This window comes from Lithobates pipiens, unplaced genomic scaffold, assembly GCF_037356315.1.
Source record: "Lithobates pipiens isolate NorthernLeopardFrog02 unplaced genomic scaffold, aLitPip1_a1.2 Scaffold_8, whole genome shotgun sequence".
In the NCBI taxonomy this organism is placed as follows: domain Eukaryota; kingdom Metazoa; phylum Chordata; class Amphibia; order Anura; family Ranidae; genus Lithobates; species Lithobates pipiens.
Genome location: NW_027507903.1, coordinates 593407971 through 593433542, shown reverse-complemented (window position 1 = coordinate 593433542; position 25572 = coordinate 593407971). Strand labels below are relative to the sequence as shown.

At 47.5% G+C, this 25572-nt stretch overlaps 1 long non-coding RNA gene across 1 annotated transcript in view; it reads right to left on the bottom strand.

The window, feature by feature from the left end:
• Nucleotides 1-17001: 17001 nt before the first annotated feature.
• The window catches only part of LOC143961243 (uncharacterized), a 30552-nt gene continuing 21981 nt past the window's right edge, over nt 17002-25572 (bottom strand). Inside the window, exon 3 of the long non-coding RNA XR_013270438.1 lies at nt 17002-19904. This is a non-coding gene — a long non-coding RNA (uncharacterized LOC143961243). The remainder of the gene's footprint in view (nt 19905-25572) is intronic.

Below are 25572 nucleotides of genomic sequence, written 5' to 3'. Positions count from 1 at the left end.
TTTAAATAGAAGAGAGAGAATTGCTCGCTATTCTCTAATTGGGGGGTGAGGCTTCCGCCTTGAATCCACACCACCTCATCTCTCATTAGCTCCAGAGAAGCTGAATTTGTGGCGCCAAATCGGAGTCCTGAGCAGGAGAGGAGCTAGCTGGAGGAAAGATGGGAAATGTCAGCATTGACAATTAGCGCACATTGGACACTGAATTGAGCTGAGCCTGAGCGAGGGAGGGGCAAAATGTGGACCCAGTAGCCTGGACATTGTCAACGCTCATATAAGATGAACATGCAGAGGAATGTCCAGAAAGGATAAACTCGATCTCTTCCATGCTTGTGAGTGTTAGGCAGCACTCGGGCCTCCCTCTCCCGTCCCCTCCCGGAGAACAGAGCAAGCAGGACAACACAGTAGCGATCATTGCTACCCATAAAGTAGTCGCCAGAGCTCCTCCAAGGCAAGATAACAGGACAGATGGCAGACTGCATTGTTCACCTGTGAGTCGCGATTGTTCTGCCTTCCACACTGTATAAATCTGTGCTTTAAACGTGTCCTGTACCTCAGCAGGACAGGTATGGTTAAAAGTAAAATTCTTGAATATGTTAAGAATATACTGGGACTTTTCAGGTACTACATACATGGATGCATTTTCACAAAATAATTATTTTTAATATATATGTATGTAGAATATCTCTGTAGCACCTGAAAAGTCCCAGTATATTTCTAACATATTCATGAATTTGCGCAATAACAGCAAAGGATGTGGTGCCACAATACAGCCCATCTCCAGGAAATTAAGATAAAGTCAATTTTTGCAGTGCAGACCTGCACTGCTCTCTTCCTCCACTAAAACCCCAGCCTCATCACATACCATAAAGTAACATTAACCCTGTATGGTATGATGAGGGGGGCTGGAGTGTCATCTGCACATGCACTGCCGCCGCGCGGGCAAGCCTGTACACGTTTAGTCATTTTTGAACATGCAGGCGTAGTGACATATGACACCGGGTGGCACCATTTTTAAATGTAAGGCAGCAGTGACACTTTGTGAGGTCTCAGCAGTGGCGTGCACCTCTCATCACAGCCTGGTAAGACCCCTCCACAGCCTCTGACCCCTGTACCATGACCGCATCCTCTGACCCCTGTACCATGACCGCAGCCTCTGACCCCTGTACCATGTCGGCAGCCTTTGCAGTGTGTGTGTGTGTGTGTATATGTGTGTGTATATTATATATATATATATATATATATATATATATATATATATATATATATCGCTGGTATTTTCAATACCAATGCTAGTATTTTTGTAAATTTAAGTTTGTCTGAAGCTGCAGTTTGACTCAGACTAATTATGCTAAAGTTCTGGTTTCTGTACCAGTTTAGCTGGGTTGTGCTAGTTTCCACTTGGCCGTGGATGTCGCTGTCACCACCGGTAAGTGTTGGAAATGCAACAGGCTAAATACATTGCGTACCCCTTTTACTCAGAAACAGCCCGGTGGGAGTTGTCTACCCGCTGTGCATTCTGGGTAAGGGTACATGCGCCATTTTTTGGGGTTCGTTATCTTGACCTCGTGGCCCTCCTGGCCTGAGGTGTGTGCTGCCTTGTTCTATGTCTCGGGCCAGGTGGCCCAAGGCTTCGCAACTGAAGGGTAGGCCCAGAAGCCCTAAAGCCTACTGATCCAGGGGTGGTCCTGTGCTGTCTTGCCTGCGGGGAGAAGCCACACAACTGGAGGATCCAGGGAAGGACTTTTTTCAGGAGAGAACCGAGCAACAAGGCTGGTATTTCTGGAAGAGCCTGGAGACTCAGTTGGAGGACGCATTCCAGATCACCTACCACACGGTATAGCTGGATTGGCTGAAAGAAACTGGTACTGTGTGACAGCTCTTTAATTTTACAACAAGTTGCTAGTTGTGTATTCCTGTGGCAGAGGATTGTGTCGGAGCAATATTCTTTGATCAACCCCTTTTACAGGACCCCTAGGATGGACACGGTAAGGTAACGGTAACGGTAAGCCCAACAAAAACCAGCAGCTGGTATAGATACACACATGCGTATGACTTTCTTTACTTTGCTGCTATGGGCTCTAGCCCCAGGCCTATTGTAGACCTAGCAACGCCCCTGTCTAGAGGTATGCTGCTGCCAGTGCTGGGATACCACTTGCATGGTAAACTGCACTGCGTACACACAGAGGAACCGTAGTTGTAATTTTCTGAGTCGTTGTCACGCATTTGCTTCCTGCCTTCTGCCTAACCCCCTAAATGCTGCATCACCCCACCACAACCACATGCATTGCACATAGTTGCAGGAAGGTTGCAGAGCAAACCTTTTGATTTGGATGGTTACGTTTGAGTGAGTGAGTGGTAGTGCCCGCCAAATTCCACTGGCATATAATTCTTGCTGAAGTCATGAAGCAAAGCAGCATGGCTGCAGCATGTGTATACCTTCCACCAGCCACTGCCTTGTCAGCTAAGGGTTTATTCAGCAACTGCGTTACAACATGCTATGTGGTGTAGATTGCAGTGCATTGTACTATTCATTTTTTTTTTTTTTTACTTTTTATTTAAGAGATGCGGCATGTAAAGAGTAGTAAAACATTCAAACATGTTTACAAACAATTCCTGTATCAAATTATGGAAATAACTTTTCCAGCAAATCTTTGTGCTTTAAAGAGGAAGTAGACCTTGATGGGTTTACTTCCTCTTTGTCTCCCTGCAAAGGTAAAGCATAATGGGCTACTATGCATTGCATAGTAGTCCATTATGTGTCACTTACCTGACACAGGAGCCAGCGATGTCACCGCTATCCCCTGTAGTCCAGAGCATTCATCTTCTTCCGGGTATCGCTGCTCCGGCCACTCACAGCGCCGGAGCAGTGATGATGTCACTCCCACGCATGCGCACGGGAGCTGCCACTAACGGCATATCGCCGGTAGCAGCGTCATGCTGCTAACGGCGATAGTGCGCCTGCATGCCACTGTCTACGGCACATGAGCTGTAGACAGCTGTCACTGTCTTTTAGTAAATATCTCCTAAACCGTGTAGGTTTAGGAGATATTTCCTGGACCTACAGGTAAGCCTTAATCTAGGCTTACCTGTAGGTCAAAGTGGTTTGTAAGGGTTTACAACCACTTTAATGAGAAAACATTTCAGATTCCATTACCTCATTATAGAAAAACAGAGAGCTGTGGTCTGAGGACTCCACAACAGTTCAATTCTCTAGCCTGGTTGGAATAGTAGAACACAGACCCAGATGCTCTTACATTGTGTATGTTTTAGCAGGAGGAGGGGGAGCCTCAGGGAGGTAGTTAGAGCTTAGCTCTGTAGATCAGGAACCAGGCCTAACATTTTAGAGGACTGACCCTAATCTTTATTTAATATGTATGCTATGGTTCTTAGTCTAGGATTAGCAGGACTGTTTCCAAGGATTAGCCGCAAACAAGGGGAATTTTCTTATTTATTGAAAGAGAGGTTGGGTGACACAGACAGTGTCTGTAAGGGGAGAAGAAAGTAGGGAAGGAGAGGCAGTAGAAGGGGTGGGAAGTTCCGGCAAGGCCGACGACCCTAGACTTCAATTTATCTTAATTCAAGCTACTCAAATGTAGGACTTGTACTCGTCTGAGAATCGGAACTGATTCCAAAGCGTCTAGCGGGTGTTGTGTTCCTCCTCCTTTTCCCCTATGGCAGCTGTGAGATGTTCCATCAGCTGAATGTCGCATACCCTAGTAAACCATTGTGACACTGCTGGAGGGGGCTGTTGCTGCCACATACTGGGGATACATGCCGTATCCGCGTTCAAAAGGTGTTTCAGTAGAGATTTTCGATAGCGTTTACTGGATATATGAGTCAGGTTTAAGAGTATAGCCGCCAGGTTATCCTGGAGGGCCACATCGGTGAGCTTATGAATGATCTGTAGCACTTGTCTCCAGAAAGGGGCCAAGACTGGGCACTCCCAGAAAATGTGGAATAGTGTTCCAGTCTGCGTTACACATCTCCAGCACAGAGGGCTGTGCCCTGGAAATATGGATGCCAGTACAGTGGGTGTCCTGTACCAGCGCATCAGGATTTTATAAGAGATTTCCTGATATTTGCTACATAGGGAAGATTTATGTGCAAAAAAGAGTATGCGATTCTTTTGGTCTTTTGTGAATGTAGTGTTAAGGTCCCTCTCCCACTTCCCCCGGTATTGGGGGTCATGTAGGGATGTGTTTGTGAGTAAGGCCGCGTACACACGCGGGACTGTTCGCCCAACTTTGTCCGCTGAACAGTGTTTCGGCAAACAGTCCGCTCGTGTGTGGGCTTTCAGCGGACAGTTTCAGCCAACAGTCCGCTGAACAAGGTTTTTCGGAAATTCCGAAAAACTGTCCGCTGAAACCTTGTTTCAGCGAACAGTCCCCTCGTGTGTAGGCTTGTTCGTCAAACTAAGTTCCGCGCATGCTCAGAAAGGATTTACACGCCGAAAGTTATAATGCAGTGTATAGGACGTCGTATTTTTCGTCCCGTCGTACGTGCCGTTCACGTCATCGCGCACGGTTTCAGCAAACTGTTCGTCCGTCGTGTGTGGTCATGTCCGTCCATGCTAATTTTGAGCGGACTGTTTGCCGAAACTGTTTGACGGACAAAGTTGGGCGAACAGTCCCCGCGTGTGTACGCGGCCTAAGATGTTGTAAGAGTATGAAAGGGTTTTCTGTATAGGCTGCTCTCCCAGACATAAGTCTTCAAATGGCGTCAGCTGTCTGTGGAATCCGCTGGCGTCCGGGAGGTATCTGAGGAAGTGTGAGAGTTGCAAAATCCTCCATCTTCCCAATATGGAGGAACCCGAGCTAGGATATATGTCTGAGAGGTCACACCAACCAGAGGGTCCAACAAAAGAGGAGGCTCTGACTAAGCTCTGGTCTGGGTGGAGCCGGAAGAACCTATCCGAGATACCCAGGTGAAAGTCTGGGTGTCCAATTATAGGAGTTAAGGGAGAGGGGAAGCTGGACGTTCCTGCTTTCTCATAATATCTGCTGAGTTTTTGCAAAGTGGGTTCTATTAAAGGGTGTGGAGCGGAGAGTCTGCAGAATCTAATCCCACTCCATGGCAAACCTTCAAGGTGAAAAGGCATTGTGTCCCTTTCCAGGTGGACCCATAACTTGTGGGATAAGTGTCTGCACCACTCTACCACTCTATTCATATGAACCGCCCTATAAAATAAGGCTGGATCTGGGAGGTCAACCCCCCCTCTGATCTTTGGCTGCTGCAGTAGGGAACTTTTAAGTCACGCGGGCTTACCCTGCCATACATATCTAATGAAGATCGTACGTAATTTGCGAAAGAAGATCTGTGGTATCCTGATCAGCAGAGCTTGGCATAATATTCATCTTTAAAACATTGCATCTGCCGAACCATGAGACCGCCAGACGCCTCCATCTATCTAAGTCTGAGGTAAAAATGCCCATGCGGGGCTGAAAGTCAAGTTGGTAGATAAGTTGTAAATTCAAAGGAATCTTGGTGCCTAGGTATTGAATTGCCCTGGGGGACCACCGGAAGATTAGCTGATAAGAGTATCGGGAGAGAGGTGTGCGGTTCTGAGATGTAAAACAGCAGGTCGTCTGCATATGCCGCGATTTTATGATGGTATGTGCTAGTTTCCAGTCCTTTTATGTCAGGGTAAAGTCTAATGTGTTGCAATAGGAGTTCTAAGGTAAGTATAAAGAGTAGTGGGGAGAGTGGGCACCCCTTTCTTGTGCCATTATTTATTTTAAAAGAGTTGGAAGCTATTCCGTTTACCCTAACCAATGCCGTGGGGGAAGAGTAAATGGCAGCTATCCAGGAGAGGATGGAGGTCGGCATCCCAAGGTGTCGCAGAGTGGCTAGTAGAAATGCCCAGTCCACCCTGTCGAAGGCCTTTTCGGTGTCTGTGGACAGCAGGATGAATGGGATATTAAGGTGTTTGACCCTTGCTATTACATCTGTCGTCCTTATTGTGTTATCACGTGCCTCCCTGTTATGGATGAATCCTGCCTAGTCTAGGGGAATAATGTGTTGGAGGAAAGAGCCTAGTCGTTCCGTCAATATTTTTGTGAACAACTTAAGGTCGCAATTTAGTACCGAGATAGGCCTGTAGCTTGCGCAAAGAAGCGGGTCCTTCTCAGGCTTAAGGATAACCAAAATATTGGCTCGCAAAAGGTCTGCAGGCATGGCATGATTGTCCAGTATTGCATTAAAGGAAGTAACAAAGTGGGTTGCTAACTGGGCTTGGAAAAAGAATAAGCGGAGGGCCATGTTCGGCAGGACGTGCTCCCCTAGGTCACAACATAACATTAAGTAATCTTATAACTTTACCAACATGTGAGAGTCACTAAACCTGAACCGCGGGCAGCGTCAGTTGGCGCCTCTAGTGAGGAATTTCTTGGACCGGGGTGATTCTCTCATTAGCTCCCCGCTGGACCATTCCATGTGGCAATCGAAGGATAGGTAGGCTGGGGGCCCCATGAGGGGCGCCCCAGCCATCCCCCGCACACATGCAATGGATGTAGACCCGGCCGGGTCCAACCAGAAATCCTTTGTCTATAAACTAGCTGCAGGTAGATACAATTAATAGTTTCAACCTCTCAGAGGCATTGGCATAGGTGTTTACTCGCCTCTTTTACCTTCTTGTCAGCTGCGAACCTAGACAAATGTTACAAAGCTTGTTATCTCTGACTCTGATCCAGCTATATGGCCTAAATAGCCAGCAAAAAAAAGTTGAAGGCATATAGTATCTAGAATTCTCTCAGTAAGGTCTATAGTTGCAGGACTTTATCCATTATGTTGCGTTTTCTAGTTTTAAAGAGTTAAACCTGTGAAAATTGTGAAAACCATAGGGAGGCTTTTTCAGATAAGACCTGCCAGATTCTCTTTCACTGTATGGGTCAGTTATGGATTATGAACCTTGTGAGGGTCTTTCGATGGATTGTCCTGTCCCTGGGGTCATACAGTCTGGGGGACCAGAGGATTCCCTCGGGGAAAGTCATCTGGCCTCCAAGTCCACTACTGATGAAAAGACAGGAGCAAAACAGGGTTATGTGAAACTTACGTCCAAATAGAGACTCCAGGAACTGGCATAGAACCTCGGGCTGGGAGCATAGTGAGTTCAAGGGGTTCAAGGCTCGCTGTCCTGAGGGGCTTGTGGTCTCCTGTGTTGGGACCGGCGATTGCGCCGGGGTTGCTGAGGTTGTCCTGTTGGGTTTGCTGTGGGGTTAGTGCCATTTGAAGGGAGGACAAATGCCAGCCAGTTGGGTAGTGGCATCGTGGGCAATCCCGGGGAGTGGAGGAAAGCGGGGACTTCCGTGGGGTGTCGTAGAATAAATGAGTGGCCTCCTCTGTGTGCAACAAGATGAAATGTATGGCCCCACTTGTAGGTAATCTCATTTTTGCTGAGCTTTTCAAGCAATGGTTTCATGCAGCGGAGCATCTGGAGAGTCCTCCTGGAAACATCAGGCAAAAGAATAATTTGTGCTCCATCAAAGTCTATGTGGCCTCTGTGCCAGGCTCGTTGCAAAATGTCTTCTTTAACCGTGTAGTTATGTAAGCAACAAAGGACATCTCTGGGTCTGTCCTCTGAAGGTCCTCTGGGTCCCAGGGTCCTGTGCACCCTATCTATAGTAATGGGTGTCTCTGGAGGGCGCTCTAAGCAGTTGTTAAATATGGCCGTTGCAGTTGCTCTGAGGTCTACCTGACGAGTGGCTTCGGGCAGACCACGTATTCTGATGTTACGTCTGCGATTTCGGTTTTCCAGGTCATCTAACAGAAGGCGCAGAAAGGCCAAAGGAACTGTGCTAAACAAATATCATCATAGCATGTCGACCAACATATTCAATGTTTAATTGGGTAGGCAGGAGGGGGTAAAGTAAAGAGGGGCAGGGGATGGAAGAATGGGGGGGGTATCAGGGGGAAAAGAGAGATGAGGTGGGCACCCTTCCCTGCCCCCCCTCCCCCCGCCGACATCTTATCTCTTAGCATTATAAGTTAGTTGAAGTGTCCCTACATAGTGGGGGAAAGAACGCCTTATATTTGTCTGTGGTTTGGAAGTGTTTCCAGTAAGCCCAGATGGTCGAGAATTTCTGTAAACGTTCATGTGAGGTATATATCAGCTCCTCCATCTCCTCTATCTTAGCAACTCTGGACAGCCATTCCCGGATGGAGGGAACGTCAGTAGATCACCAGTGTGTAGGGATACACATCCTGGCAGCGTTAACCATATGCATGGCTAGGGATTTAAGATAAGTCTGTTTAGGGAGAGTCGTAAGGTGGAGGAGATATTGTGCAGGGTTGTAGTTTAAGGTGTAGGTGGTGACCTGTGAAATAATGGAGTGAACTTCCTGCCAAAAGGGTTGGATTAGGGGGCATTCCCACCAGATATGAAGCATAGAGCCTGTCACTGTCTTGCATCTCCAGCAAATGTTGGGAATTGCAGGGGAGAATTTATGTAACCTAGCAGGGGTATATACCTATACCTATACCATTTAGTTGCGATCTTATACCCATTTTCTTGAATTGCTACATTCATTGAACCTTTGTGAGCGTACATAAATATGTCTTCCCTCTGATCATTTGTAAGGCTAACCTGCAAGTCTTTTTCCCAGGAGCTAAGTGTGTGTGCTGTCTGGTCAGGCCCATCTTGAAGCAGTTCATATATGCTTGATATCAGATGTCTCAACGGGGTTCTGCTTGTACATAGGCGCTCGAATGGGAGAAGTTGTCTACACCAAGTGGTAGCTGGGTCTTCTGAGGCGAGGAAATGCCTCAATTGCCTATAGGACCATAAAGGGAAACTACGGGTCGGGGAGAGTGCAGCTAGGTTTTCGTATGAGCGTGGTCTACCTTTGTGGAAGAAGTGGTGGGCTAACACCTCCTTGTGTGGCCACTCTCTTTTTAAGAACGAAGTACATTCTCCCGGGGTAAAATCTGGGTTGTTGCGTATGGGGGTCAGGGGTCCCGGTCGCAAGATATTTTGAAGAGATGCAAGGATTGATTGAAGGCTATTAGAGATGGGAAGATGAGTGGATGTGATTTGGTGGCTTGGTTCCAATGATTCGGGGTAAGCCAGGGAAGGGAGTTTAGCAGGCCATCTGTGAAATGATTCTCCAGAGGAATCCAAGCCTTTCTGGATTTGTGTATCTGCCAGTCTACCACTCTGGTTAGGTGGCAAGCTAAGTGGTATTTGGGGAGGTCCGGAAGTCCAATCCCCCTTTTGTTTTTGCCCGATTTAGGCGGGAGTATTTAATACGGGGGCAGAATTCTTCCAGATAAAGGTGGTACATGTTTTTTTATACATTGCAAAGAATGAGGGAGGGAGGTGAATCGGGATTGTTTGCATCAGGTACAGGAGTCATCTTTATTAAAGCTGCCCTGCCAAACCAGGAAACATGTAGGTTGGCCCAGTCATTTAGTTCCGGTTGGATTTTGGTGAGAGCGGGCAAAAAGTTTTGCTTATATAACTCTGACAGTTGACTAGTAATTTGGATACCTAGATAAGTGATGCTATCTTTTTGTCATCTAAATGGAAAGGAGTCCTGACAGTGAGTAGCTTCTTGTGGCGGAAGCGAGACGTTAAGGGCGTATGATTTAGAGTAATTGATTTTTAAGTTTGATAACTCCCCGAAGTGTTTCAAATCACTGAGAAGATTAGGTAGGGAAGTACGCGGGGACTGTAGTGACAACAGGATATCGTCAGCAAAGGCTGCAACCTTAAATTCCCTATCCCCTACAAGGCATCCTTTTATGTCAGGGTTGGCTCTTAGTCTGTTTAGTAGGGGCTCAAGTGTCAGCACAAATATTAAGGGCGACAAGGGGCAGCACTGCCGCGTCCTGTTGCTGATGGAGAAGGCGTCCGACAGGAGGCCATTGACCTTTACCTTAGCTGAAGGGTTTGCATACAAGGCGTCAATGTGGGAGCACAAGCGTGGAGGGAGTCCCACTCCTTGCAGTACAGCCCTCATGTAGTCCCAGGCCACCCTGTCGAACACCTTCTCAGCGTCGAGGGACAGAAAAAACCCCTGGGACCGTGTTGAGTTAAGCCAGTGCTGTATATTCAGCGTACGGATAGTGTTATCCCTGGCTTTCCTACCGGGGATGAAGCCCAATTGATCCGATACTATGAAGTCAGGAATAAGAGGAAGCAGTCTGTTGGTGAGCATCTTTGCGTAAAGTTTGATGTCCACGTTAAGTAGAGATACGGGTCTATAGTTTGACACTTGCGTTTACCAGTTTTGGGGATAACTGTTATGGGTGCTTCCAGCATGCGACCTGGAGAGGCGTTGGTGTTAGCTAGCGTGTTGAATGATTGTAATAGGGGAGGTGACAGTTCATTTGCAAAGGTCTTGTAGTACATAAGAGGAAGACCGTCTGGCCCTGGGCTTCTACCTACCTTCATTTGCTTGATTGCCAAGAGGAGTTCCTCTGGAGAGAGAGGGCTCTCCAGGGCTTGCGCTTGATGGGGTGAGATTGGTTTGGGGTTAAACAAATTTTATTGAAATGTCACATTTCATAATGTTCTCCTAACCATTGTACATTATGACGCAGTGGATTGCCTCGCACTGTGCTGCACTGAAAGAAAGTACTGCATGCAGTGCTTTTTGTCAGTGAGCACCACTGAAATGTTACAGGGAAAGGTACAATTTTTGCACTTTCTTTAAGGCCAATTCACACCATCACAGTGTAAAATGTCTGTCACTGCCAAGACACATAGAAAACAACTGTTTCCTATGTGTCCCATTCCCACTGCAACACAGCCTAGCACTGCACTGCAGACAGGTTGCATTTTATATCATTGCACTGGCCCTAATTGTACTGCTATGTCAAGCACGGTATTGTGCTGCCCAACATTGCAGTGTATAAAGTGTACATCTTGTACACTTCACATAAAGTTTGTTTTAAAAAAAAAAAAGGACAGTGCAGTGCACTGATTCAAGCACCATGCAGCTGCTATGCGATTCCATGAAAGGGAATGGGGAATTGCCCCTTAACCAATTCACTTACGGAAGGTTTAACCCCCTTTATGACCAGGCCATTTTTTGCAATACCAAACTGCATTATTTTACTGACAATTGCACCGTCGTGCGACGCTGTACCCGAATAAAATTGATGTCCTTTTTTCCCCACAAATGGAGATTTCTTTTTTTGGTATTTTTTTTCTTTTTTGGTATTTTATCACCTCCTGCGGTTTTTATTTTTTGTGCTATAAACAAAAAAAAAAAAAAAAATGACAATTTTGAAAAAATAAACTATATTTTTTACTTTCTGCTATAAAACATATCCAATAAAAAACTAAATCAAATTTCTTCATCAGTTTAGGCCAATGTGTATTTTGCTACATATTTTTGGTGAAAATCCCCAAAACATATTTTTATAGAATTTGTTTTTTTTTGTTTTTACTAGTAATGGTTACTGTACTAATGACACTGTCAGGGAAGGGGTTAACACCAGGGGCGATCAAAGGGTTAAATGTGTTCCTAGGAAGTGTTTTCTAACTGTGTAGGGGAGGCGCTTTAAATGTGGGACGACAGATCTGTGTTCCTGTTTAGTAGAAACACATGATCTCTGTCTTCCCTACTAACAGAATGGCGATCTGACTTGTTTACATTGGCAGACCACTGTTCTGCCTCTGTTGGAAATGATAGTCGGGGCCCAGCAGACATCGGGTCCACCAGACCCGCTGATTACCTCTCGGTGTGTCCAATCACAGTGGCAGTAAGTCAAACAGCGCGCAGACCTGCAAGTGCAAAATCAAGTACCTGTACGTGATTCTGCTCACAGGAGACGCAGCCCCGCAGTAAATCTACGTGGTTAATGTGAGTTTATTTTTCTTAATTTTCTTAACTCTTTAAACATTTATTTTGAACATACAGTAGAGAAATTCTGCGACCAATACATGTAATGTAGCAGTGCAATATATATGTGGGGCTTTGTGAGGGTGTGGCTTGTGTGTGGGTGGGTGGGGACAAAAGGGCCTCCATGATCCCCTATTGTCCGGGGGCCCCATGAGTTGTCAGTCCGCCCTGGTGACACCTTACCCTTAAGGGCCCCTTTACACCCCGAAGGCACATTGAATCCCATCCTGCAACCACCGCCGATAGATGGGCTCCACTTCCCCTTAGATACATCCTGTTATCAGATTCTAATTCCCTATGGTGAATGACCATGCCCCCATTTCTCATAAAAAAAATTGGCCCACCACTTTATTGACTTTAATTCGAGTCTTGTTGAGTCTTGTAACTGACCTCACCATGCGCCAAGTTGTCCGAGCCACCATGTTGGACCACAAGACCAGCATATTGGGGTAGGCCATATGGAAACGCAGGAAATCTAACTTGATGTCCATAATAAGCTCCCTACTGGAACGAATCCTCAGATCATTCCCTCCAACATGGAGCACTATAATGATTACATGCCTCCCTCCTGGATCCAGGCCTAACATTAGCTCGTCTGGCCCCCCAAAATATGTATGAGTGGCCCAAAATCCAGACGAGGCGTGTCTGCACTCCATTTGAAAGAAAAGAACGAGAACCACAGGATAACACCAAAACACCATGACTAATCACCAACAAGCAAGAACCACCACGACCCTTCCTCTATAAGGTACCCCCCTCCCCCCATGATCGGCTAACAAATGCTGGTGAATGTAGGTACGAAATCTCCTTGAGTCCCACCTACCAATCCTCCTTACAGACGCCTCGTCCAGCCCACACCGAGTGGCCTCTGTGGCCGCCCCAGTACGGAAGGAGTGCGAGGCACTGTTTTTCTTCCAAACCTGCCACCCGAAGACTCTTCCTGAATATGGCAATGAACTGAAACTTGGACAACAGCGACCCATCCCCATGTAACATAAAGGACCCTGCCACGCCTGGGCGCACATCAAAAAATTCCCATACAACGCCCACCGGACATACCATGGAACCCGGCAGTTGAAAGAGCTGTACCCATGCGCCGTTGCCCGTCTGGTCCGTCTTTGACCTGCGTAGCAAAACCTGCACCCTGTCCTTCTCCCAAATCACATCCCTCGCCAAGATTCCCCCTGCAACCTTCCTAGAAGGACTGACCAGCTCGCTGATCCAGACGCCCCAAAACATGCCAAGAAAAAGCAGCTTTAAACAAGGATACCTCATATCTGGAAGTACAGATGGTGCCCAATTGCACAAAAATGGCCTGCAAGATAGCAAAGGACACGGGCCGCCTACATCCTTGCGTGTATGCAACTTCTGATAACCCTTTAAAGCTTGGAAGACCCAAAAATCTTTTGTAAAATCAACCCCACCCCCTAATTTAAAGAAAAAGGCAGAGGCTGCCAGTTTCCGCTCAATAACAGACACTGACACGCCCTGCTCCAGGTTTCTGGAAACAAAGTAAAGGACTAGCAGCCTTACCTCCAAATCCTCCCGAACCCCCTCTGCATTCCACACCAACTACAACCATTCCTGCCATACCTTGGTATATGCCACCCATATGGCCTCACTCACCGACGTTCTGCTCCATCCAGCGACGGCTCCAAGGCAATCTCCGATAGCAAACCCAGACAAGGAACCCCCCATTGTTCCACCACTGGTGCCAGCTCTCGGAACCTGTGCCACTGAAACAGAGACAATGAGTCAGCCACCATATTATCAATCCCCGCGAGGTGTACACATACAGAAAAATATTCATCTGCAGCCAGCGGCGCACCATGTGGCGCAGCAGGTGTATCACAGGTTGAGATGATGCTGAGATGCGGTTAATAACTTGCACCACCCCCAGGTTGTCACAATTCAACCAAAGTTTCAAATTCCTAAATGATTCACCCCAGATTTCCATCGCCGGTACTACCGGAAAAAGCTCCAGGAGCACCAAGTTACGAAGGATCCCACACCTGACCAGAAACTCGGCCAAGGTTCTGCGCTCCAGTGATCCTGGTAGAATGCCCCATAACTAGGAATAATGTGACATTATTAAACGTACTCAGCAGCGATTGTAGCCTCCGAAGCTGGACCTTGTGCAGCCCCACTATCCACCGAATCTACATCTTGAGTGCCAACAATGTATTCTCTGGCAGGTGACACTACATGGCGTCCAAGTCCAGTACTATGCCCAGGAAACTGAGCATGGTCGTCAGACCCTCCGTCTTGTCCTCCGCCAAAGGAATAACAAAACTCCCAGCAATGTGCCGCAACGTAGATAAAAAGATCGCACACACATTAGAAGCTGACGGCCCACAAAAAGAAAATCATCCAAATAATGAATGACAGAATTCACCCCTGACAAATCTCGAACCACCCATTCAACAAAAGAACTGAATGTTTTGAACAGAGCACAGGAAATGGAACAGCCCATGGCGAGACCACTAGGTCTGGCAGCGGCTTCACTGCAAAAGGCCCACCCATGCGACCCAGTGCCACCTCCTTAGCCAATTTTTAAGATACCACCCTCGGATGTTGCAATGAGAAGCGCAAATTCTGTGCCACAGGCGACATGGCCGCCAAGGAACATGGGATGTGAAAACCTTCCAAGAATCCCCCCCTCAATAGGCGCACATCATCCTGGTCAGGATATCTACTTAGAAAAGGGTGTATCCTTTCCCCCCTCACCGGAGTCATTCCCCTTGTTTGCAAAATCTCCGACACTGCCCCTGCCTTTTTTGAAGCAGCAGGACACGGGATGAGAACCTCCACAACCCGAGTACTCATGTTTAAAACAGCATGATCCCCCAAACTTACATGATCCCTCATTGTATTGCCAAAAACTGATTCGGGGCCCATGCTGAGGACATGAGCTGCATCCGGAGGCTAATGTCCTTGTGGTCCAAACGAAGGGACGTCCGGATTGCCCGAAGCTGCCGAAACTGCTCGTCATAACCTAGCCAAGCAATTCCACCATAGACTCTGTGAGCTTCACCGATGGCGTCCATGTAGCAAAAGAGTGTAGAACACTGTTTTGGATTCTTATTCCGATGACGCTCGCCATAATCGCAAATGCTTGCAGCGAGTTGGCAAAAGTCTGAAATCAACTGATACCGCCGCTTCTCCTTGTCCTCTTTTTTAGTGTCGTCAAGCTTGAGCCGTAAGGAAAAAATCTCCATATACTCACCGTTGCAGATCTTCTCTTGGACTTCATGTTTTAAATGCGCCCCCAACGCACCCTCAAAGCATACATAAACTTTGCATTTTTCCATGTCAGCTAACCAAATCCATTTCTCCTGAGACCTCCTGCACCGCTCCCGTCTTCTCAGGCAACACAGAAATCCCTGTAGCTACCGGGGCTACCCCCGAGACCAAAGGGGGAGGAGTGGGCACCACACCGGACTCCGGACTAGCCCCATCTTACACTGCCCCTCCACCCGGCTGGACCCAAGGAGACACCTGCAGGGACTGTAACCCTGTTCCCCCCGCAAAGCGCTGCACAAGATCCTGCAGTCCTCTCAGCAAATTGCACAGCTACACATCTGTACTGGAAGTGGCAGGTGTATTACGGTGTGGCCCTGACATCCACCAAATCCCCCCATCCCTCACAGCCAACAACCCACCTAATGCAGCATTGAAAGAGGTAGTAGATAAAGAGGCAGACTTACTGGGCTGACCAGGAGAGACCCCAACAGCCACCGCTCCTGAATCCACCGGTGTCGGCTGGCTCCATGACTCTTCCTCCTCAGAGCATGACAGCTGTCCCTTGGACCACTCTCCTGGAAGCTGCTGCTACTCCGCTCTTAGCACCCCAGGCGTGGGTGGCCTGGATGATGAGGACCCGTGCCGTTGTTGGCCCCTCCTCGCAGCATCAGATCCGCCCCCGCACTGGCTTCTGAGTTGTTCCACCCTTCTGTTGCCCCCAGAAACCGCTGGCACTCTGCTGTAGCTTCTACTCCTTCCACCTCCTACAGGAGGAACTGCCCTGGTGTCGGAGCCACCGGCCACATGTGGTGACAGCTCGACAGCCGTGGCTATTCATCTCCTTCAAAGGGACCCCCCCTCACTGCCATGTCAGAGGGGGCAGAGTCTGCTGGCTCCCGACAGTGGCGCCGAACGGGCGGGGCGTATTTTGATAGAGCTCTGCCTCAGACAAAGATTCTATCTAGGCGATCCACCCGCTGCAGCTAATGGTGGCCCAGCAGGTGTGCCTGACGGGTCCTGCACAGGCTCCCGGGTGGGTCCCGCATGGGCTCCTGACTTGGCATAAAGCTTGGGGGTTGTACCCGGGGAACAATGCTCCAGAAGCTGAGACCTCTGTGCACGTGGGAGTTCCCACCCCCTGTCCCTGACCCGGATGCCTGTTCCTCTATCAGGGGTGCTATCTAAGTAGCTACTCCGGTCCCCTCGTGGCAGCAGCCGCCCGCAGCTGGGCCAAAATCCTGTCTACCGCTACCATAGCTGTTGATTTTTTAGCATCGTGTGAAACTGCCTGCTTCTTCACCTGCTGACACTCCACTAATGCCCGAGAGCCCCGCTCCCCCCTTAAGTAAACTACCAGACCCTTCCTTTTCCTGCTTTTCTCAGCCAATCCTCTCTCCTTCCTACTTCTACAACTTTAACTTCCTTAACCCATTCATTGCCTCCCTTTCTCACTCTGTCATACTGGCGCCCTTCACTATTTTCATTACATTCCTATTGCTCCGGGCCTCACTTTCAGGAAGATTGGGGCAATTTCAGGCATCCAGTGAAGGCACGTGGAGAAGAACAAAAAAATGAAAAAGTTGTGCTCAATAATCAATAAATAGCAAACAAAAAGTCCAAAAAGTGAGCTAATTAAGACCAATTCAGCAATATAAGTGAAGACAAACAAACAATAACATGAATGAACATCAAACTGAAGTGCTTGTGTGAAGCAAATCCAAAAGAATCCTCCACCATGTGACGTCACTAACAATAAAATCAGGATGTGCTCTTACCCCACAGGATGGATGCTCTATTATGGAAGGTCAAATAGGCATTGAGATATCTCAAGCAGTCTTTCCAGCAGTTCCTCCTCAGTTCAAACCATCAGGACAACCCAGCGATACCCAAAAATAGACAAGGGACTCCAATAGTGTAAAAACCTTCTTTAAGGTGTTTATTGGAATAACAATGCACTTAGACAGATAATCAAAAACAGTGCATGAGTGTTAAAAGCTGCAGCAATCAGTAACAATAAAAAAAGTTGTGGTAACATGTCTATGTATATTCACCCGACCGGTTTCGTCGCAATTGGACTTCTTCAGGGGCAGAAGGGGAGAAGAACGTTCCCACCTGCACCAGATCAGTTAATATTTAAGTGGTCTTAACAGCCTGGAGGCTGGGGTCTTTGGAGGCGTTTTAAAAATCTGCTGTGCTTATAATATTAGGAGCCCATCTAAGGTAAGCAGTCCCCTGTGGAATGCCAATTAATGGTGGGTTAATTGGTAAGTTAAAACTGAGAGGTATTTGCAGAAGGTTGAGGTTGTCCCGAGCAAGTGTGGTACGGCTGAGGACCGTGTAAGTAGTTACACAGATACAAAATGGATAATTGATACTTGGTGCCTCCAAAGATCGGCAACCTTTCTTGTTTCTTGTTATTGTATTATTATTTTGGTTCCTGTTTTAAGGAATGTTTATAATATTTTGTTCTTGGTTTAACCACTTCAGCCCCGGAAGGTTTACCCCCCTTCATGACCAGGCAATTTTTTGCGATATGGCACTGCGTTATTGTAACCGACAATTGCGCATGCATGCAACATTATACCCAAATAAAGTTGATGTCGTCCTTTTTTTTCCCCCCACAAATAGAGCTTTCTTTTGGTGGTATTTTATTACCTCTGCAGTCTTGATTTTTTGTGCTATAAACAAATTAGAAAAAAAAATATATATATTTTTTACTTTCTACTAAGGATGAGCCAAACACGTCTGCAAACATACCTAAACTTCGTGTGAACTTTAGAACCCTATTAAAGTCTATGGGACTCGAACGTTCAAAATCTAAAGTACTCATTTTAAAGGCTAATATGCAAGTTACTGTCCTAAAAAGTGTTTGGGGACCTGGGTCCTGCCCCAGGGGACATGTATCAATGCAAAAAAAAGTTTTTTAAAAATGACCGTTTTTTCGGGAGCAGTGATTTTAATAATGATTAAAGTGAAACAATTGAAGGAAATGTAGATTGTCTAAAGGTGATTTCTTAACCCCTTCATGTCTGTCAAAGTGTGATGTTCAATCCCCACAGAGGCCTGGGAGATTAGCCCATTGAGACAATGACACAAAACAACAAAGTCTCTCCGAGCAAATCTAAATCTTTATTCTTTGGTGTGAATATTTAAAGGGGGCTTTCAGAAAATACCGCCCTTTGAACGTGTCATACAGATTATCCAATCATATACAAGTACAGCCTACAATAAAAGTGATCTAGCAATTCCTCAAAATCATGTGCTTTCCAAGAAACTAAACAACTAAATAAGATAACAGTAACATGGGAAACAAAACTAGACTAGCAAAACTTGAGCATACATTTTGTGAGGTGGATGTTAGAGAGAGACACAAAATGGAAACCAAATTTCTTAAAGAATGAAAGCGGTTAAGCTAAATATCCCTTCAATCCCCTCTTAGATCATATAAGATGATCTCTACATTCTGTGTTGTGTTTTAATACTTCTTTGGGATTGTGGCATTGATTGCCTGATGACTCTTAATGTATGTCATGTAGGATAGAACCTTATCATTAGGAGATTGAAGATGTGCAACCATGCAAGTGCAACACTTAAAGCAGAGGTAAAGAATCAGAGCAAGGATAAATATCATAACAATAACAAGGACAATGTATTTTAACCATTAAAATATACCTCCAAGCCCATGTTTTAGCAAAGTCCCTAGCTTCCTGCTGGAGCTGACCTCTAAGGGATGTCCCCTTTTATCATCCCCTACCACTCCCATGACAGGTACCAAGTATGCAAGGTAACACCATCCCTTAACACGAAGGGGCACCCAGGGATAACACACTTTCCCACAACATACATAAATACTTTGTCCTAGTGCAAAAGGTCTCTTAGCAACAATCTCATGAGTGTACTTGTCATGTGTCATGATAAATTGTTGCAATATTTCACCTACATTTTTAGGGAAAGAAGAAAAGTTATGCAAAGTACAGTTTAGCCCTGGGTCAGATACTTGAAACAGTGAGCAGGCATTCCCACATCTTGATGTTAAATATTGACCTGTTGCAGAAAGAAGGGCTAGTCTGTGTCTCATTCCCTAAATTAAAACACCAATCAGGGGAATTACTTCTACCTGCTATTGGAAAGGTAACAAAGTTGTTTATGTACAGAGTGGATATGTTAGTCAGGAATACAGGAGGAGTCTCATTGAGAAAGGAGGAAATATTTAAAGGTACAGACAAAAGGTAAATTCAGGCAGTGCTAGGATGTAATTTGCTATATATCCTACATTCTTCACACCCTGATTTTTTTCCGAGCACAAGCATACTTAAATTTTAGCAAAAGTATCTTATCAGTAAAACTATCTCGTCTCTCTCTTGATTCTAGCTTGTGTCACTGTAATGCTCTCTTGTGTGTTTGTGTGTGTGTTCCCACAGATACTTTTAATTGCACTCAAATCTTCAGGTGGGTAGGAACACTGTCAGAGAGATCAGGATCAGGAGGCAAAATGCCTTGCCACAAGTCTGTGGTGAAATAAGCAAGGTCATCTTCTCTGGCCGGACCTGCTTTCCCAGGAACTCCTCCTTCCTCTGCTTGGACTTCTGCTTGAGGGCCTCTTGTATCCAAAATCTCCTTCCTGCTTTTGGGGCTTTGGGCAACCTTTTTCACTCTGTTGGCATGGATCCAGGACTGGCAATTTTCCACTAGGATGGCTGTTCTGGTCACTGCAACCACTGTGGTAGGAGGTCCAAAGGGATACTCTTGCTTCTTACTTCTGTTCAGCTATTGGACCACCACAGTATCTCCCACCTTGAAGGGGTGAGTAGCTTCCTGTGAAGAAAAAGGAGAGGTGCAAACAACATTTCTCTCAACTTTATCCAATGTTTCAACCAATTTCCTTACATATTCTTCCTGTATTAAGTCTAAATCTCCCTTTTCTATCATTAAAGGTGCTCTGGCCTATGGGATGGGGAAAGGTAGACCAATCAAGACTTCAAAAGGTGAATACCCTGTTGTCATGGAAGGGGTCATTCTTATTTCTGCCAGGACTGCTGTGAGGACCTTCTTCCAGTTGGCAAAGGTTCCTCCTGTGGCCTTTCTTATTTTGTCTTTTTAATTGTTCTGTTCATTCTTTCTAGTATCCCTGAGCTTTGAGGGTGGTAGGGAATGTGAAACTTCCATTCTATCTTGAGAGTTTTTACCAAGTCCTGGCAGACCCTTGATACAAATGTAGGTCCATTGTCTGAGTTTATTTGAAGTGGGCATCCCCATCGAGGAATGATTTCCTGAATGAGGATCCTCACTACTGTTTGTGCATCTTCTTTTGTGGTTGCAAAAAGTTCAACTCATCTTGAGAAAATGTTCACAATTACCAAAAGATATTTCTGTCTTTTGCCTAGTTTGGGCATGTGTGTGTGAAGTCAATCTGCAAATGTGTAAAAGGAGTGTTTGGCCTTGTGTGGGTTGCTGCTGATACATGTGATGCATCTTGATACATAATCTTTAACCCTCCAGAAAAGTTCTGGAAAATAAAAATCTTTCTCCAATAGTTCACAAGTGACCTTCCAGCCTCTCTGACCTATTCCATGGTACTGGGAAATAAAAAGTGATGCACTAGCTACTGGTATACATGGCTTCCCCTCTTTGCAGAGAAGTCCAGTTTTTGGATCTTTCTGCACACCTATTTTGTCCCAATCTCTGAGATCAGCTTCTTCTGCACATCCCTGCAAATCTGAAAGAACCTGGTCAAAGAAGGGCAATTCTGGGGCTAGCATGGGCATTTAGATCTGCGCATTTTGTGAAATAGCAGCTTGTTTAGCAGCTAAACCAGCCAGAGCATTTCCCTTGGCTATCTGTTTGTTGGCCTGTGTGTGCTCTGCAGTGCTGTGAAAGATAAATCAGACCTGGGTGATGTGTCTTGGTGAATGAGGTTTATGCAGTCATGTTGTGGCACAACCTCATCCTGCTCTCCTTTTTTAATTCTAAAGGGCATTTAAGATTGGTGCTACTCCTGCAGTGGGAGAAGCATGTTTGATGTGCAATTTTGGATTAGACAGCACAATCACCTCATAGCTTCTCAACCTCTGAGCAGACATGTGCTGTGTATGTACATTTTTCAGTAGGATTAATACATTGTTGGTGGTGTGAAGTGTGGTGTCGTGCCCCAGAGTGAAAGAAGTGGTCATCTAAACCATCATCGCACAGGACGCGAGAGCTCTGAGACACACAGGCATGCCCTGAACCTGCACCGGAACCATCTTTGAGGAAAAAAAAAACAATAGGGCGCAACTTGCCTCCATGCTCCTGAGCGAGGACACCTGACAAAGTCTTACAATTTTCCCTTGCAAACAAATAAAACATTTTTTTTTCCATAATTAAGGAGGCCGAGCCCTGGAGCCATTACCATAGCATTTTTCAAATACACAAAAATATTGCACATTTCATCTGACCATTTTATACAGTCTGGCATGTCTGAACTTGTGGCTTGTCTCAGGAGATTGTCATAGTAGGAACAGTCACGTATTCATTGGCAGGAGTAACCAATCATACCAAGAAAGGTAAGCATGTCTTTCTTAGTAAGTGCGCGGGGCAGACCCACAAGAACCATAGCTCTTTTGTGATTGACTTTCCTTTCTCCTTTTGAGAGTACACAACCAAGATATGCAACCATTTCCTGACACCATTGCAATCATTTCTTTGACACTTTGTGACCACTTTCAAAAAAACATTTCAGAAGATCCCTCCCATCCTCCAGGGCTGCCACCGAGTAGAACTGCAGATGAGGAGTCACTGTCACGACCGTCCTGGCGTCCCGGTCACACAGGGGAGAATTACCCACAGAAGCCTGTTGTCGAAAACCCGTCGTTCCCCTTTGGCGCGTGTTAGCGAGGTCGGCACGAATGAGCGCACGCGTGTGCGCGGGGTCACGAACAGGTGCACGGCCACTCGCGGGGGCACGCTGACTCGTCGTGCGACCGTTTTGGCGCCCTAAAGGCTTCTTAAGGACTCTGCTCCATTCCCTTCTTGCTGTCCAGTCTACAGCGTGTTCGGAGATTCTGCTATTCTGTTACCTGTTACCCGTTGCCTAGATTCCTGTGACCCGGCTTGTTCTTGACCACGATCCGTTGCTGCCTGCCTTCGACTACCTGCCTGTCTGACCACGTCTCTGCCTCGTCCCCTTGTACTGTGTTGACCGCCTGCTGCCGACCCGGCCTGTACCCGACTCTGCTGTTCCTGCCAATCCGTTCGGATTTCCTGTGCCTGCTGTCTCCGCTGACGATCGTCTGCTTGCCAGTCTATCCACTTGGGCCTGCCATCACCAGCCGATTGTCATCAGCCTTATCTACCTGCTGCCTGTGTTGCTGCTGACTATCCGGACCTGCCTCTACCTGCCAGGCACTTGTGCCCTCTGAACTTTTGAATCCCTGTTACCACCTCCAGGGGTTCTTGAGCCAGGGGATACGAGGGGCCGCTCCCTGCATTCCGGGCTCGCCTACTAGGTACGTGACAGTACTGGACAGCCATGTCCGAGCCTGCGCAGGGAGCCTCCCCCATGGACGAGCTCTGCCGCCACCTGGCAGTAAAGAGTCTACAGGAAGGTTATGGCAGATTGGAAGAACAAGTCCAGGCGCTATCTGCTACCTCGCCAGCTGCCCCAGGGGCCCATGCCCTACCATCAGTAGTGATGATGCCACCCGAACCCAGGGTCCCAACTCCGGAACGATTTGCGGGCGACCGGAATAAGTTCAGAGCCTTCTGCAATTCCTGTGAGCTCTATTTTGCCTTGCAACCAAGGATCTTCCCCCTCGAGGCGACCAAAGTGGGGTTCGTCATTTCCCTATTGACGAACGAACCTCAGGCCTGGGCACACTGTCTACTGGAACGAAAGGATCCGTCTTTAGACACCTTAAACACCTTCTTCCTGGCGATGTCTAGACTTTACGAGGACCCCCAACTTGCTGCAACCGCAGAGGCAGCTTTACACGTCCTGCAACAAGGTCGCAGGCCTGTGGAAGATTACGTGTCGGAATTCCGACGCTGGAGCGCTGACACGGACTGGAACAATGCAGCCCTGCGATACCAATTCCGCATGGGTCTGTCTGAGCCTCTGAAGGACGAACTGGCACGTGTAGGCATTCCTGAGACTTTGGAAGCTCCGATAGACATTCAAATTGTCCAAATTGACAGACTTCTGAGAGAGCGCCGCCAAGAGCGTTCCACCGCAGCTACTCGCCCCGTCTGGATGTTGCCCCGGGTGCCTAGCTCCGCTCACCCAGCTCCTTCTGCTCCTGCCACAGTCACACTGGATCCTCCGGAACCTATGCAGCTGGGGCTACTCCGTCCATCCCTGACTCCAGAGGAACGTCAACGTCGCCAGGCCGGTAACCTCTGTCTGTATTGCGGAGAACCAGGACACTTTGTTCGCACTTGCCCAGCTAAGATGCATAAGTGCCTCTTCATCCCATCTGTTCCCTCACCTGTGCTGTCTGATAATACCTCTCACCTGGCTGTTCCTGTTCTTTTGCAGCTTCCAGGAAGGACTATCCCAACCCACAGTTATTGACTCCGGGGCGTGTAGTGGCTTTGTAGACTCGTCCTTCGCCCTGAAGAACAAGATTCCCCTTAGACCTAGAGAGAAGGGGCTTTCGGTATTCCTGGCCGATGGGTCTACCCTTGAATCAGGACCAGTGACTCAGGAGACTACCCCCTTATCTGCTACCATTGCCGGGACTCACCAGGAATTCTTATGTCTAGATGTCATTAAGTCTCCTTTGTTCCCCATCATTCTAGGCATGCCTTGGTTGAGAGCACACAACCCACGCATCGACTGGGCCACTGGAATGATTGAGTTCCCTTCGGTCTATTGCCTCCAGCATTGTTGCCCAGCTGTTAACAGGGACTCTTCGGCCCTCCTCTGTTTGGAAGCAGACGCTGAAACCCGGCAAGCTGTACCCAAGGACTATCATGATTTCCTAGATGTTTTCAGTAAAAAGGGGGCCGAAACTTTACCACCCCATAGGCCATATGACTGCCCTATTGAACTACTTCCTGGGGCAGAGATCCCTTTCGGAAGAATCTTTCCTCTATCCGAGTAAGAACTGAGTACCCTGAGATCCTACTTGGATGATAACCTTGAGAAGGGATTCATCCGACCTTCTACCTCCCCGGCTGGCGCAGGGATTTTCTTTGTGGAAAAGAAGGACCATTCCCTACGCCCATGTGTGGACTATCGGGCATTGAACAAGATCACCATTAAGAATCGTTACCCCCTGCCATTGGTACCCGAACTTTTTCAGAGACTAGGTTCTGCTAAGATATTCTCCAAGCTGGATCTTCGGGGTGCCTACAACCTCGTCCGCATTCGGAGGGGTGACGAGTGGAAGACTGCCTTCCGTACCCGCTTTGGGCACTTTGAATATCTTGTGATGCCGTTCGGGTTGTGTAATGCCCCAGCTACTTTTCAGCACTTTGTCAATGACATTTTTAGAGACTACCTTGACCTATTTGTAATTATTTATCTTGATGACATTCTGATTTTTTCCCCCACTTTAGCCGACCACCGAGAACACGTCAAGAAGGTCCTGACTCGTCTCCGTCTTCACGGCTTGTATGCTAAACCCGAAAAATGTGTCTTCGAACGGCAGAGCATCCAGTTTCTCGGCCTGGTCATTTCCGTAAGAGGGATTGAGATGGATCCCCAGAAGGTCTCTGCAATCCAGGACTGGCCTGCCCCTTCCGATAAAAAGGGGGTTCAGCGGTTTGTGGGGTTCGCTAATTTTTACCGAAAATTTATTAAGGGATTCTCTTCTATCATCTCTCCCATTACCGGATTGACCAAACAGGGTCAGAAGTTCCGATGGACCCCTGAGGCGCAAGAGGCCTTCAAGATCCTGAAGGATTTGTTTGTATTGGCCTCCGTCTTAAAACATCCCGACTTCCGGTTCCGGCGCCGCATGTGCTAGCTGCGCCTTCTCTCAGCTCCCGCTCCGGGCTCCCTGAATCAGCCTATAAATTCGGCCTGAGTGGCCCCTCAGCCCAGATATCGCCTCCGGGGATCCCCCCTTACCTCCGGGCACAGATGGACCGGTTTGTGGAGAAAACCGGCGCCCGGTCGTACGCGGCCGCGGCGGCTTCCGCGGACAGGCCGCAAATCGAGCCCCTGGCTTCGGCCTACACCAATGCTGGATCGAACGCTCAGGTGTCTGACATGGAGGTTAGTGGCGCTGCTGCACAGGCTCTTCCCTCTTCACTCCCCGCTCCTCCCCAGGGACAGAATCCTTCTCTGGCTCAACACCAGACCCCACCAGTGGTCACTCTACCCCACAGTCCCCCCGGGATGAAGGCCACACGCATCGCATTGCACAGGCCGTGGCTGCTCTCCTCACCCCCATGATAGCAGCCTCTGTGGAGAAGGAGGTCAACGCTGGGATGCAACAGTTGAAAACACAACTTACTGAACACACCACCAGACTTAACGAACTGGAACATCGTGTCTCAG